Source organism: Macaca mulatta, chromosome 15 (genome assembly GCF_049350105.2).
Source record: "Macaca mulatta isolate MMU2019108-1 chromosome 15, T2T-MMU8v2.0, whole genome shotgun sequence".
In the NCBI taxonomy this organism is placed as follows: Eukaryota; Metazoa; Chordata; class Mammalia; order Primates; family Cercopithecidae; genus Macaca; species Macaca mulatta.
Window position 1 is genome coordinate 15782770 of NC_133420.1, and position 12998 is coordinate 15795767.

Sequence of the window (12998 nt, forward strand, 5' to 3'; positions counted from 1 at the left end):
TCTGTCCCCCAGACTGGAGTGCAGTGGTGCCACCTCGGCTCACTGCAACCTCTGCCTCCTGGGCTCAAGCAATTCTCCTGCTTCAGCCTCCTGAGGGGCTGGAATTATAGGCATCCACCACCACGTCCTGCTAATTTTTGTATTTTTAGTAGAGACGGGTTTCACCATGTTGGCCAGGCTGGTCTCTAATGCATGGCCTCAAGTGATCTGCCCGCCTCAGCCTCCCAAAGTGCTGGGATTACAGATGTGAGCCACCATGCCCAGCCAGCATTGATCTGTTTTTTATCTATACCTATAGATTTACATTTTCCAGGATACCATGTAAATACAACCATAGAGTGTGTGATCGGCCTTTTACTCTGTACTGACTTTGAGACTCATCAGATTGTCCTTTTTATCCCTGGTTCATTCCTGTTTATTGCTGAATAGTATTCTGTTGCATTGACATAATAACTGCTTATCTGCATGAGAATTTGACCTTGGCTAACTATCTGTCCATTTGCTAGAAATAGACAAAGATGGCACAGGACCAACAAAAAAACAACCCAATTTTTAAATGGGCAAAAGACTTGAATAGGCATTTCTCCAAAGGAGATATACAAATGGCTAATAAACATGTCAAAATATGCTCAACACCACTGATCATTAGGGAAGTGCAAATCAAAACTACAGACAGAGCTGGGTACAGTGGTGCATGCTTGTAGTCCCAGCTACTCGGAAGGCTGAGGTAGGAGGATTGCTTTAGACCGCAAGGTCAAGACTGCAGTGAGCTCTGATCGCACTGCTGCACTCTGGCCTGAGTGATAGAGTGAAACCCCGAGAAAGAAAATTAGCCAGGCATGGTGGTGCAAGCCTGTAGTCCCAGCTACTTGGGAGGCTGAAGCAGGAGGATTGCTTAAGCCCAGGAGTTCTGGGCTGTAGTGCACCGTGCCTGCCGGGTGTCTGTACTAAGTTCAACATCAATATGATGACCTCTGGGACTACCATGTTGCTTAACGAGGGGTGAACTGGCACAGGGTAGAAGTGGAGCAGGTCAAAACTCCTGTGCTGATCAGCAGTGAGATCTCACCTGTGAACAGCCACTGCACTACAGCCTGGACAGAATAGTGAGACCCCCGTCTTATTCATTCATACATGCATATATACATACATACATACTTAAGTACATACAAGGAGATACAACCTCACACCCATGAGGATGGCTGTTTTCAAAAACACAGAAAATAGAGCTTGCAGATAGCTGAACAGGTGGCACACCCGGGGAGGGCGTGGAAGCTCCGTGCCCCTTCTCGCAGGCCCTGCCCAGTGCAACTCTTCATCTGTGTCCTTTGTAATATCCTTTTTGATAAATGGGTAAGCACAAGGCAGATGGAATTAACAGACTGTGGCTGCTGTTTTTAAACAGGGTTTGCCAGTATCTTTGTGTCTTTCCGGGGGACGGGCCCTCTTTCTGCAACAAGGGAGAGCAGAATCGCAAGATCTTTAGGAGGGACCTTGACATTTCCTGTGGCAGATTTCAGTATTGCTGGTCAGAACTCATTTCATCCATCAGGGTTGCCATAGGCTTTCTCTCTAAGTTCCTTAATCATCTTTAGCCTTCCTTGGATTTACCAGGCCGTGGATGCTGAAAGTAACAATCCTGGTGTTTTAGGAGAGGAGTGGACTTTTTTCCCATGAACCCTATGGGAAGTCTGCTGCTTCATATGTGCATATGGCCTTCCTGAAAGCATGTCTGAAAATTGAATATCAAACCTGTATCTTACCAATACACTGTCAGCCGGACACGCACACAGTCCGATGAGTTACCTGAGTAAGGACGAAGATCTATAGCTTTGGCATGGCCACTCACCTCTGTCTTCTCTCAGCAGTAGTATTTTATGAAACCTGTGTTTTTCACTCGTATCAACTATTCCATTTTCTCATTTTCACTACTTTTTATAAAATATTAATGGCAAAATATAATAAAGCAGTCAAACTCTTTCCACAGCAACAATCACTGCCACCACAGCAAAAACACCCCACGGAAAATAAGTGTTGTAGAAGATGTGGGGAAATCTGAACACTTGTGCGCTGTTGGCAGGACTGTAAAATGGTGCAGCCATTGTGGAAAACAGTATGGCAGCTCGCCAGAAAACTAAAAATAGAATTACCACGTGATCCAGCAAAGTATATACATACCTATGGGTGTGTACACAAAAGAAGGGAAAGCAGGGACTTGAGGAGAAGTTTGTGCACTGTCTCTGTAGCAGCATCGTTCACAACAGCCAAAAGATGGAACGACCCAGGTGTCCGTCCGTTGATGAGTGAATGGATAAAGAAACGTGGGCTGTTCAACGGGCGCAGTGGCTCACGCCTGTAATCCCAGCACTTTGGGAGGCCGAGGCAGGCGAATCACAAGGTCAGGAGGTCGAGACCATCCTGGCTAACATGGTGAAACCCCATCTCCACTAAAAATACAAAAAAATTAGCCGGGCGTGGTGGTGGGCGCCTGTAGTCCCAGCTGCTCGGAAGGCTGTGGCAAAAGAATGGTGTCAACCTGGGAAGTGGAGCTTGCAGTGAGCCGAGATCACGCCACCGCACTCAAGCCTGGGCGACAGAGCAAGACTCCGTCTCTAAAAAAAAGAAAGGTGGGATGTTCATGCGTGGAATATTATTCAGCCTTAAAAAAGAAGGACTTTCTGACATATGTTCCAATGTGGATGAACCTTGAGGACATTATGCTAAGTAAAATAAGCTAGTCACAAAAAGACAAATACCATATGATTCCACTAGACCGTGAGGTGCCTACACTAGACAAAATTATAGCAACCGAAGGGTGCTGAGGTGGCTGCCAGGGCCTGGATGGAGGGAGGAATGGAGACTATTTCAGTTTCGTAAGGTAGAAAGGTTCTGGAGATGGCTGCTGGTGGTGGTGGCACGTTATGAATGTTACTTATTACCACTGAAGCATACACTTTAAAATGATTAAGATGGCAAATGTTATATGTACTTTACCACAGTTTTTTCAATGTTTGTATAATTACATAATTTAATTTTAAGTATCTTTTAAAATTATTTATTTATTTATTTGAGACAGCGTCTCGCTCTGTCACCCAGGCTGAAGTGCGATGGTGTGATCTCGGCTCACTGCAGCCTCTGTCTCCCGGAGTCAAGTGATTCTCCTGCCTCAGCCTCCTGAGTAGCTGGAGCTATAGGCGTGTACCACCACACCTGGCTAATTTTTGTTTTTTTAGTAGAGACGGGGTTTCACTATGTTGGCCAGGCTGGTATCAAACTCCTGACATCAAGTGATCTGCCAGCCTCAGCCTCCCAAAGTGCTGGGACTACAGGTGTGAGCCACCATGCCTGCCCCCCACCCTGTTTTTTTTTTTTTAAATAGAGAGTTTTGCTCTGTTATCCAGGCTGGAGTGCAGTGGTGTGATCATGGCTCACTGCAGCCTCAAACTCCTGTGCTCAAGGAATCCTCCCGCCTCAGCCTCCCAAAGTATTGGGATTACAGGTGGGAGCCACCTTGCCCAGCCCATGAAGCTTTTAATCCAGGGCAGATCCCGCACCTCTGGATGGGGACCCAGTCATCTTGGACCTGGGCCTTTCAGTGGTGCTGGGCTCCTGCTGTCCCCTGGCAAGCTCCCATTCCCATCAGGGGCCGATGGAAGTCCCTGGGAGCCTAAATGTCTAGTTGAGCTCCAGCCCCTGGTGGTGATGCAGCTTGGCGCGTAGTTAGTGCTTGGCTCACGTCGGCTGTTAATAAAGACTCTCAGGCTCTGCAGTGGCTTCCCTCCGAGGGCTCTGCCTGGATCCATCAGCGGCACTTACTCTCTCCGAGTTGACAACACAGATGGCACTTACTCCAGAGCTGTTTGGCAGGATTCCAGGCTCTCGCCACATTCTTGAGAAGGTATCACTGGCTTGGGGGAGGGGAAAAGAGAGGACGATGTAGGCAAAAGCAAGATCAAGGCCCTCTCCAAGAATTTTCCAGCCTGGCAGGCCCTGTTAGGTGGCACGGTACCGCTGTGTGAGTGGGAGCGCCACCTGGAGTTGGCCACGATACGGTCTCTTTTCCTACGAGTATCGTTAACATGTATCTCTACGAATCTGGGTGATAACCAATTACCTTGGGGTTTTTTTGACACTAAGACACCAACACATGTAAGACATGTAAGGTGTTATCGATTTAATGTTTCTCAGGAAACAAAGGAGAAAATACATTAGCAGGTGGATTATAAAACGCACCTTGATTTCAAAAGTGAAGCTGTGAAAAACTACAGTATCCAAGGGAGATTGATTTTGGGATGCCTGGTGGATACCAAAATCCACAGATGCTCAAATCCCTGATACAAAATGGCATAGTACTTGCGGATAACCTATGCACATCCTCCCGTATACTTTAAATTATCTCTAGATTACTTACAATACCTAATACAGTGGAAATGCTATGTAAATAGGTGCTGTACCGTCTTACTTAGGGAATATTGACAAGAAAAAAGTCTGTATGTGTTTCAGTTACAGACACAGCCATCCATTTTTTTTTTCCTGAGTATTTTCAATCCTCCGTTGGTTGAATCCACAGATGCAGAACCCATGGCTGCAGAGGGCCAACTGTATATGACTTAGAACAGGGAGATACAGTATAAGCCACTGACCCATCTTCAAGCGGATTTCTTCGATGCCTGTTCCGTACAGTCGGTGGCAATAGATGCCTGGAACGCTGATAAAGAGGAAGTCAGGTCTCCTGCCCTCATGAGCTTGCTGTGACTGGGTCCAAGTGCACCCCTCCAAATAAGACTTTGCCTTTGACTGAAGGGTTGGACTCTGGATTTTTGCTTGTCAGTGCACCTCTATTCTAGCCTCTCAGTTAGATATCTGGACACCGGAGGAAAACTACTCTGAGGATCACCGTGCTGACAGAGCGCGTGACAGATGGCGTGATGATCACACTTCCCGGCTTCCACCTGCTGTCCTGGCATCGTTATTAACGGAGCCCTCCCTCCCCCCTTCGAAGTGTCCTGGTTTGGATGAGAAAACACTGAGGGAGTAATCATTGACATCTATCGCGTTCCACAGATTCGCCCTGGAGAGGGTCTGGGTTTGCAGTGAGGGAACTGCTTCAGGTCCACAGCCTGTTCTAACACAGGTCAAACCCATGGAGTCTGCAGGAGGGTCGGTGGGATTGGCTGGGGCTCCGTTCTCCCATGGGCATCTGCTACTTGGCATGTTCCAGTCACTCCCAGAAGCATCAAAATCTGGGATGGTTTGATTCAAGAAACATAAACATGTACATCCAACAACCAGAGCATGTTATCTTAAGGTGAAAATCAGATCAACCAAATCTCAAATTGTTATTCTTTGGAATGGGGGAGAAGGATAGTAGTATTTTTGTCAATTTAAGTTTTATAGAGAAAGTTGGAAAAATAATTATATAGGGACACTAATCTTGGTTAGCTGGGACAGAGGTTTTTTTTTTTTTTTTTTTTCTGTTGCTATGGAAAAGGTACAGGCATAGGATTTTTCTAAGAAGTTTCATTTTTTGGGCAAGTGATATACTGCATAGTTGGTGGGAGGGGGTTAAAGGAAACAGCCAGAAAGCAGGTAGGAAGCTTGATGTTTGTGACAAATTGGTAACTTGCAGCCTGTGATGTTGGCAGGTGTTGCTCACACGGTCATCTGGGGCCGGGTGGTCACTGTCCTGAGGACCTGCTGGGTACCCAGAATGCTGCCTGCCTGTTCGGTGGCTCTCAAACATTAGCACCTGGAGGTTTCTGGGCTCCGGCGCCTGGTTTCTGATTCAGTAGGTCTGTGGTTAGGCTGAGAATGGGCATCTCTAGCAAGTTCCCTGGTGACACTGCTGGTGGAGGTGGGGGGGTATCTTTGGAACCACCGCTCAAAGTCTGGAGAGGAATTGGAAGGGTCATAGGGACTTACCTATAAGATAAAAGGTTGCCCTTATAATAGTAATAATAATGATGATGATGGCATAACAAAGAATTTCTGTGCATTAATGCCAGGAGCTGTGCTACATGTATTTAATCCTCCCAAAAGGACTGGAAGGAGGTCACAGTGGCCTCATTTTACAGATGAGAAAACTGAGGCCCAAGGCTGGGCGTGGTGGCTCATGCCTGTAATCCCAGCACTTTGGGAGGCCAAGGCAGGCAGATCACCTGAGGTCAGGAGTTTGAGACCAGCCTGGCCAACATGGTGAAACCCTGTCTCTACTAAAAATACAAAAATTAGCTGGGTGTGGTGGCCCATGCCTGTAGTCCCAGCTAATTGGGAGGCTGAAGCAGGAGAATTGCTTGAACTCGGAAGGGGGAGGTTGCAGTGAGCTGAGATCATGCTGCTGTGCTTCAGCCTGGGTGACAGAGTGAGACTCGTGTCTCAAAAAAAAAAAAAAAAAAAAAAAGAAGAAGAAGAAGAAAAGAAGAAAACATAGCTACATGGGCAATAGTCAGATGGGCTATTCCCCTAACTTTGCCCCAACTCAGTATATGACTATGTACAAATCCTAACTCTTTCAGATTTCAAAGAAGAGCTCTGTGTCTTAGTTTCCTCCTCTGTGGAATGAGAACAGTAACGGTATCTTTCTCTTATTGTGAAGATTTAATGCAACCACAAGTGTAAAATACACAGAAAGGAGCCTGGTACTGCACGAGCTAAGTGCCCTAGAGAACATCAGCTACTACTATCTCTCCGGGCGACAGAGCGAGACTCCGTCTCTAAACAAAACAAAACAAAACAAAACAAACAAACTAACAAAAAAAAACAACAAAAAAGGCCCTGAAGGGTTTCTGTGACTTGTCCAGCTGGGTTGAAGAGATAGGTTGGGAGAGCTGGGTTGAAGCCGCTGCCCAGTATTGAAACAAACCCTTATAAAATGGAGAAGTAGCTTAGTCATAGCCCCAGAAAGACATCACAGACTGAAGACTTTTCTAGTAGTATAAGTACGCGTGAACAAGAAAATGGTGACCCTTCTGCTTCCGGTTCATGCTTCTTGTCGGCAGTATTGCGAGGGAAAAACAACAGTGATCTAATGGGCCCTGACAAGAGATGGCCAGAAGCAAGCAGTTGAGAAGAAAACTCTTTTTTTTTTTTTTTTTTTTTTTTTGAGACGGAGTCTCGCTCTATCACCCAGGCTGGAGTGCTGTGGCCCGACCTCAGCTCACTGCAATCTCCGCCTCCCGGGTTTAAGCCATTCTCCTGCCTCAGCCTCCCGAGTAGCTGGGACTACAGACACCCGCCACCTCGCCCGGCTAATTTTTTGTATTTTTTAGTAGAGACGGGGTTTCACTGGGTTAGCCAGGATGGTCTCGATCTCCTGACGTCGTGATCCGCCCGTCTCGGCCTCCCAAAGTGCTGGGATTACAGGCTTGAGCCACCGCGCCCGGCCGAGAAGAAAACTCTTTGGTGAATCTCACTCTGAATGTATATTGTGCCTTGGGATATTAGCTGGTTAATTTGGATGACATATTAGTCACGATAAGCAAGACATTTACAAGCTAAGCATCTAGAATGTGAAGACAAAACTAAAATTTTGCCAGGTACCGTGGCATGTGTCTGTACTTCCAGCTACTCTGGTGGCTGAGGTGGGAGGATCACTTGAACCCAGGAGTTCAAGTCCAGCCTAGGCAACCCGGTGAGACCCTGTATCAAAAAAAAAAAAAAAAGAAAAAGAAACCCACAACCTGTTTAAAATTTAAATTATATCTGAAGTCACGCAGTACTCACATGAGTAATTTTACAGCATCAGGTGTATGTGCTCTGTAAAGGGTTTCATCTCAGCCGTCTTTTTGGGGCTCTTCTGTCTCCTGAATTCTCCATTTGGGAACTGGCAGTCTAGTCTCGTGACACTAAGCCAGCTAGTTAAACAGTGGTCCTTCTCAAACGCATGTTTCCAGCCCCTCTGTAGGACATTATGCGCCTGAACCAGAGCTCTGATTCTTCCCTTCACTCTCTGCCTGGTGACTGCTCTCGGGTTCCCCCATCACAGTAAATAATGCCATTTTTGACCCAGTTGTTCAGGCTCAAATCTTGGTTTAGATGAGAAAACAATGAGAGTGTCCTTGCCTCCTCTCTCCCGGTACAAATCCAGTCCCTCAGTAAGCCCCGCGATTTACTCCAATAAATCCTGACTGGTCCCTCTTAGCACCTCCTCTGCTGACCCCTTACTCCAGGCCACTGCCATTTCTCCCTGGACTGCCCCATGCCTTCCTAACCGGCGTCTTGGTTTCTACTCCCGACTCAGAGTCATTCATTCTGCATTCCACAGCCAGAGTGTGAACTGGATCACATGGATCCTGTTTATGATTTCCCGGGACTTCCCCACACATGTGAAGAGATCCAAGGTCCTCGACGTGGCGTGAGCGCGCCGTGGACTCTGGGCCTTGACTCACTCCCCGACACCCCTCTCCCTGTCGCTGTGTCCCAGCCACACTGGCTTTTGTGCTCTTCCTCCAGGTGTTCCTTTCTCTCAGAGCCTTGGCACTTGCCGTTCTCTTACTGGAAAGTTCATTCCCCAGATATTGTAGGGCACCTGCTGAGAAGCCACAGACAAGAGCCACGATTTAAAGGCTGCTGGCGCCACCATTTTCCGATCATGTGACCTTGGGAAAATTTGCTCACCCACTTCCTTTTAAAAATCAATTTCTCATTGATAAGATGGATCCTGCGGTAGGGTTGTGGTGAGTTCCTGCTGGGGAGTACTGGATCGGAAGCACTGGGGAGATATGAGTTCCTCTTCCTGCGTCCTTTGCTCCCTAGCTCCCTCACATCTTTGTTCAGATGCCACCCAGTGAGGATAGCCCTAACCACTGGGCCCACAATAGCAGACAGGGCGCCCATCACTTTCTGTCCCTCCCTTACCCCTGCTTTTTTCCCCCCCTTTAAATGTAGCTTTTTTTTGAGACAGTCTCACTCTGTTGCCCAGGCTGGAGTACAGTGGTGCAGTCTTGGCTCACTGCAACCTCCTGGGTTCAAGCGATTCTCCTGCCTCAGCCTCCCCAGTAGCTGGGATTACAAGCATGCACCAGCATGCCCGGCTAATATCTTGTGTTTTTAATAGAGATAGGGACTATGTTGCCAAGACTGGTCTTGAACTCCTGAGCTCAGGCAGTCTGCCCGCCTTGGCCTCCCAGAGTGCTAGGATTACAGGCGTGAGCCACCGCGCCTGGCCTATTTGCTGCTTTTTTATGATTTTTTCCCTATTTGGGAGGTAAGCTCCCTGTCAGCTACTGTTTCACCAAAGCCCAGAATGGTACCTGGCACATAACTGATGCTCACTAATGTTTGTTGGATGGATAGTGAGTACCCATTGGGTATGGACTCCAGATCTCTTAAAGGAGACAGGGGTGCATTTTACAAGCTTGAGGAGCACAGGCAGAGTGCAGACTGTGACTGTGTTCACACTCGCGCAGCTCAGTGCAGGGGGCCATCAGCAGTGAGTGGCTGGGTCAAGTTTATCTGGAGGCGGGGAGGTGTAAAGGGCAGAGGCCTCTGCAACTGCCAGAGCCTGGAGCCTGAGGTCAGCAAGCTGGCCGGGAGAGGGGCCGGAGTCTTCCCCAGCGCGGGCATTGCCTCTTCCGGTACTGCCATGGTCCAAGTGAAGCAGAGGCTGTGGGACTCTCAACACTGGTCTTTGAGAGTCCACTGGATGTTGGCTGTGAGGTGTCCTTTGACTCGCTGGAGAGGAGGGACATGAACTACAGCGCAGGCAGGCAGGTGCAGGGCTGTGCCCAGTGTCCAGTCTTCATGTGAAGAAGTGGGAGATGAAGGTGGGAAAGGTAATTTGGGGCCAGACGCCAAAAGGCCTTGAATGCCAATCCATGTACTTAGGGCTTCTACTCTTAGTATTACAGGAAGCATCAAGGGGTTTTTATTTTTTATTTTATTTTTTTTGAAACAGGGTCTGCCTCTGTCACCCAGGCTGGAGTGCAGTGGCGCAATCTTGGCTCACTGCAACCTCTGCCTCCCAGGCTCAAGCCGTTCTCTCACCTCAGCCCCCCGGGTAGCTAGGACTACAAACACACGTACCACCATGCTTAGCTAATTATGTTTTTCCTTTTTCTGTAGAGATGGGGTTTTGCCATGTTGCCCAGGCAGGTCTCAAACTCCTGGGCTCAAGTGATCTACTCACTTCTGCCTCCCAAAGTGCTGGGATTACAGGCGTGAGCCACAGTGCCTGGCCACATCAGGGATTTAAGAAGCATTCTCTGTACATATTTAGACTTTCCTCCCAGTCTTCTACATTTCTCCCTTTCCCGTACTGAGGGCTACGTTTAGTTCCTGGCCAAGTCCTGACTTTGTAAAGAACAACAAGTAAAACAGCTTCTTCAGAACGCTGGATGCTGAGCCCTGATTGCCCTTCAGTGAACCAGCCTCATCCATAAAGGTCCTTGAAAAGCCAGAAGGTATCTCATTGGGGGATCCTTGAAATCTGAAGCAGGGGACAGATTCTGAGCCCCTGTATTTTGTAGATTAGGTTAGCGCAAGAAAGATGGGCTGGTGACTTGCAGTTCATTTCTGTATAGTGTCCTTCTAGGCCTGCCTGGATGGAGAAACAAAGCAGCCTCGTGTGGGGTCCAGCAGCAGTGGTGAGTGGGATGGGAGCCAGCGTATGTAGTTGTTGACACATCCCCTGTAGAAGTGGGGCGGTGGGCTAGCTGTGGGAGAGCACTGCACTGGGAGTTGGTGACTTAGGGCCTCTAGCCTCCCGTGAAAGGTCTTTTTTCTCTGGACCTCAGTTTCTCCATTTTATTGTAATGAGCTGGGCTAGCTCAGTAGTTCTTAACCTCTTTTTTTTTTTTTTTTGAGACAGAGTCTCACTCTGTCACCAGGCTGGAGTGCAATGGCGTGATCTCGGCTCACTGCAACCTCCGCCTCCCGAGTTCAAGTGATTCTCCTGCCTCAGTCTCCCAAGTAGCTTGGGAGTACAGATGCTCACCACCATGCTCAGCTAATTTTTGTATTTTTGGTAGAGACGGGGTTTCACCATCTTGGCCAGGATAGTCTTTATCTCCTGACTTCGTGATCCGCCTGCCTCCGCCTCCCAGAGTGCTGGGATTGTAAGTAAAGGCATGAGCCACCCTGCTGAGCCATTCTTTTTTTTTTTTTTGAGACGGAGTCTCACTCTATCGCCCAGGCTGGAGTGCAGTGGCACGATGGATGTCGGCTCACTGCAAACTCCACCTCCCGGGTTCACGCCATTCTCCTGGCTCAATTTTTTGTATTTTTAGTACAGACGGGGTTTCACCGTGTTAGCCAGGATGGTCTCGATGTCCTGATCTTGTGATCCGCCCGCCTTGGCCTCCCAAAGTGCTGGGATTACAGGCGTGAGCCACCGCACCCGGCCGCTGAGCCATTCTTAACCTCTTAAAACTCCTTAAGACTTTGGTAAAAGCCATAGACCTCTCTTCCCAGAAAAATGAACACATGTGGTTTGCCAACACCTTAGGAACCCCCAAAGCCCATGAGACAAAGCCTTGGATCTGTAAGACCCTGTCCCATCTGACCCCCAACCTTCCCCTGGGCACGTACCTCCAGCTACACAGGGCTTTCATACACGCTGCCCCTTTGCCTGGTCCAGCTCTGCTCATCCTTCAGGTCTCACCCTTCCCTGACTTCCAGATTAGATTAGGTCGCCCTGCTAGACATGCGCCCCCCACCCTGAATTTGGCACTGATCACCGGGATAAGTAAGTGATTCTTCGTGCATGTTATCCGACCCTCCCCAGGCCCCGTGTTGGTATTTGTTGAGTAAATCTCTGAGCCCCTCCAGCTATGACATTCTGAGACTGATCTATGGGTTTGCAGGTGTGTCATAAGAGAGTCCCTGAGCTTGTATTTCCTATGACATTCGACACGTGGTGGCCTTTGCTTTCGATGATTTCCTCCAGGCCTGGACAGGAAAGTTACTTCAAAGCAGTCTAGGCCAGACTCGGTGGCTCATGCCAATAATCCCAGCACTTTGGGAGGCTGAGGCTAGAGGATCACTTGAGGCCATGAGTTTGAGACCAGCCTGGCAACCAAGCAAGATGCTATCTCTACAAAAAATAATTTTAATAATTAGCCAGGCATGGTGGCAAGTGCGTATAGTCCCAGCTAGTCAGGAGGCTGAGACAGGAGGATTGCTTGAGCCCAGCAGTTGGATGCTGCAGTGAGCTGTGATTGCACCACTGCATTCCAACCTCGATGACAGAGGGAGAGTCTGTCTCAAAAAAAAAAAAAAAAAAAAAAAAAAGCAGAGTCTAAGAACCCAGAAGACAGAAGAGTGGCTCCCAGACTTTCTGCCTCAGTGCTCTGCTGGGCCTGACCTCCAGGCTGGTCATCGCCTTTGTTTATATTCTGGGCTGAGCTGGAACTCGCACTTGGAACATTCCCACAGTGCTTGACGCTTCCTCGTATTGTTGTATTTTTCTCCAGGAGGGAAGTGACCAACATCAGACTTTCCTCCCAGCAGACAAATTCCATACACAAAGCTTTGTGTCAGCTACCGGGTACCCGCCTGAGAGCCCAGCCTCTGTTTCTTTGGTTCTGGGTGGGTGAATGTGTACATTACAGGGATCCACGGGCCCTTCCCTTCTGAGCCATTTCTATCTTTAAAAAAAAAAAAAAAATCTCCTTCAAGAAGTGAGCACCGCCTTGCAGGATCCTGACTCAGAGTTTGTCTGGAGCCAACAGCGTCTTGCGTGTAGGGACAGGCGCTCCTTAAAATGTTCCTACTTCAGTGGCCACAATATTACCCCTCCGGCTTATGTCATGTTCCACAATCAAAGTATCATTCCTCCTGGAGTCCAGCTACTCGGGAGGCTGAGGCAGGAGGATCACTTCTCGGAGTTCAAGGCCAGCTGGGCAATGTAGGGAGACCCTGTCTCTTAAAAAAAAAAAATTATTCCTGAGGTACAGATGTTTGTAAGATAAATTTAATTTTTATTGTACTAAGATAATGAATTATTTACTAGAATATTGCAGTGGATCTTACTCTGATATGGGGGAGAAAATCCCTAGTGA

At 48.1% G+C, this 12998-nt stretch overlaps 1 protein-coding gene and 1 long non-coding RNA gene across 13 annotated transcripts in view; one reads left to right on the plus strand and one right to left on the minus strand.

The window, feature by feature from the left end:
* The window catches only part of RAPGEF1 (Rap guanine nucleotide exchange factor 1), a 159078-nt gene that overhangs the window by 13410 nt on the left and 132670 nt on the right, over positions 1-12998 (plus strand). The window lies entirely within an intron of this gene.
* LOC144335007 (uncharacterized) lies at positions 4643-10128 on the minus strand. Its single transcript, XR_013405386.1, has 2 exons — positions 7352-10128; positions 4643-6041 (listed from the first exon to the last, which is right to left on the minus strand). It is a non-coding gene; the product is annotated as an uncharacterized LOC144335007 (long non-coding RNA).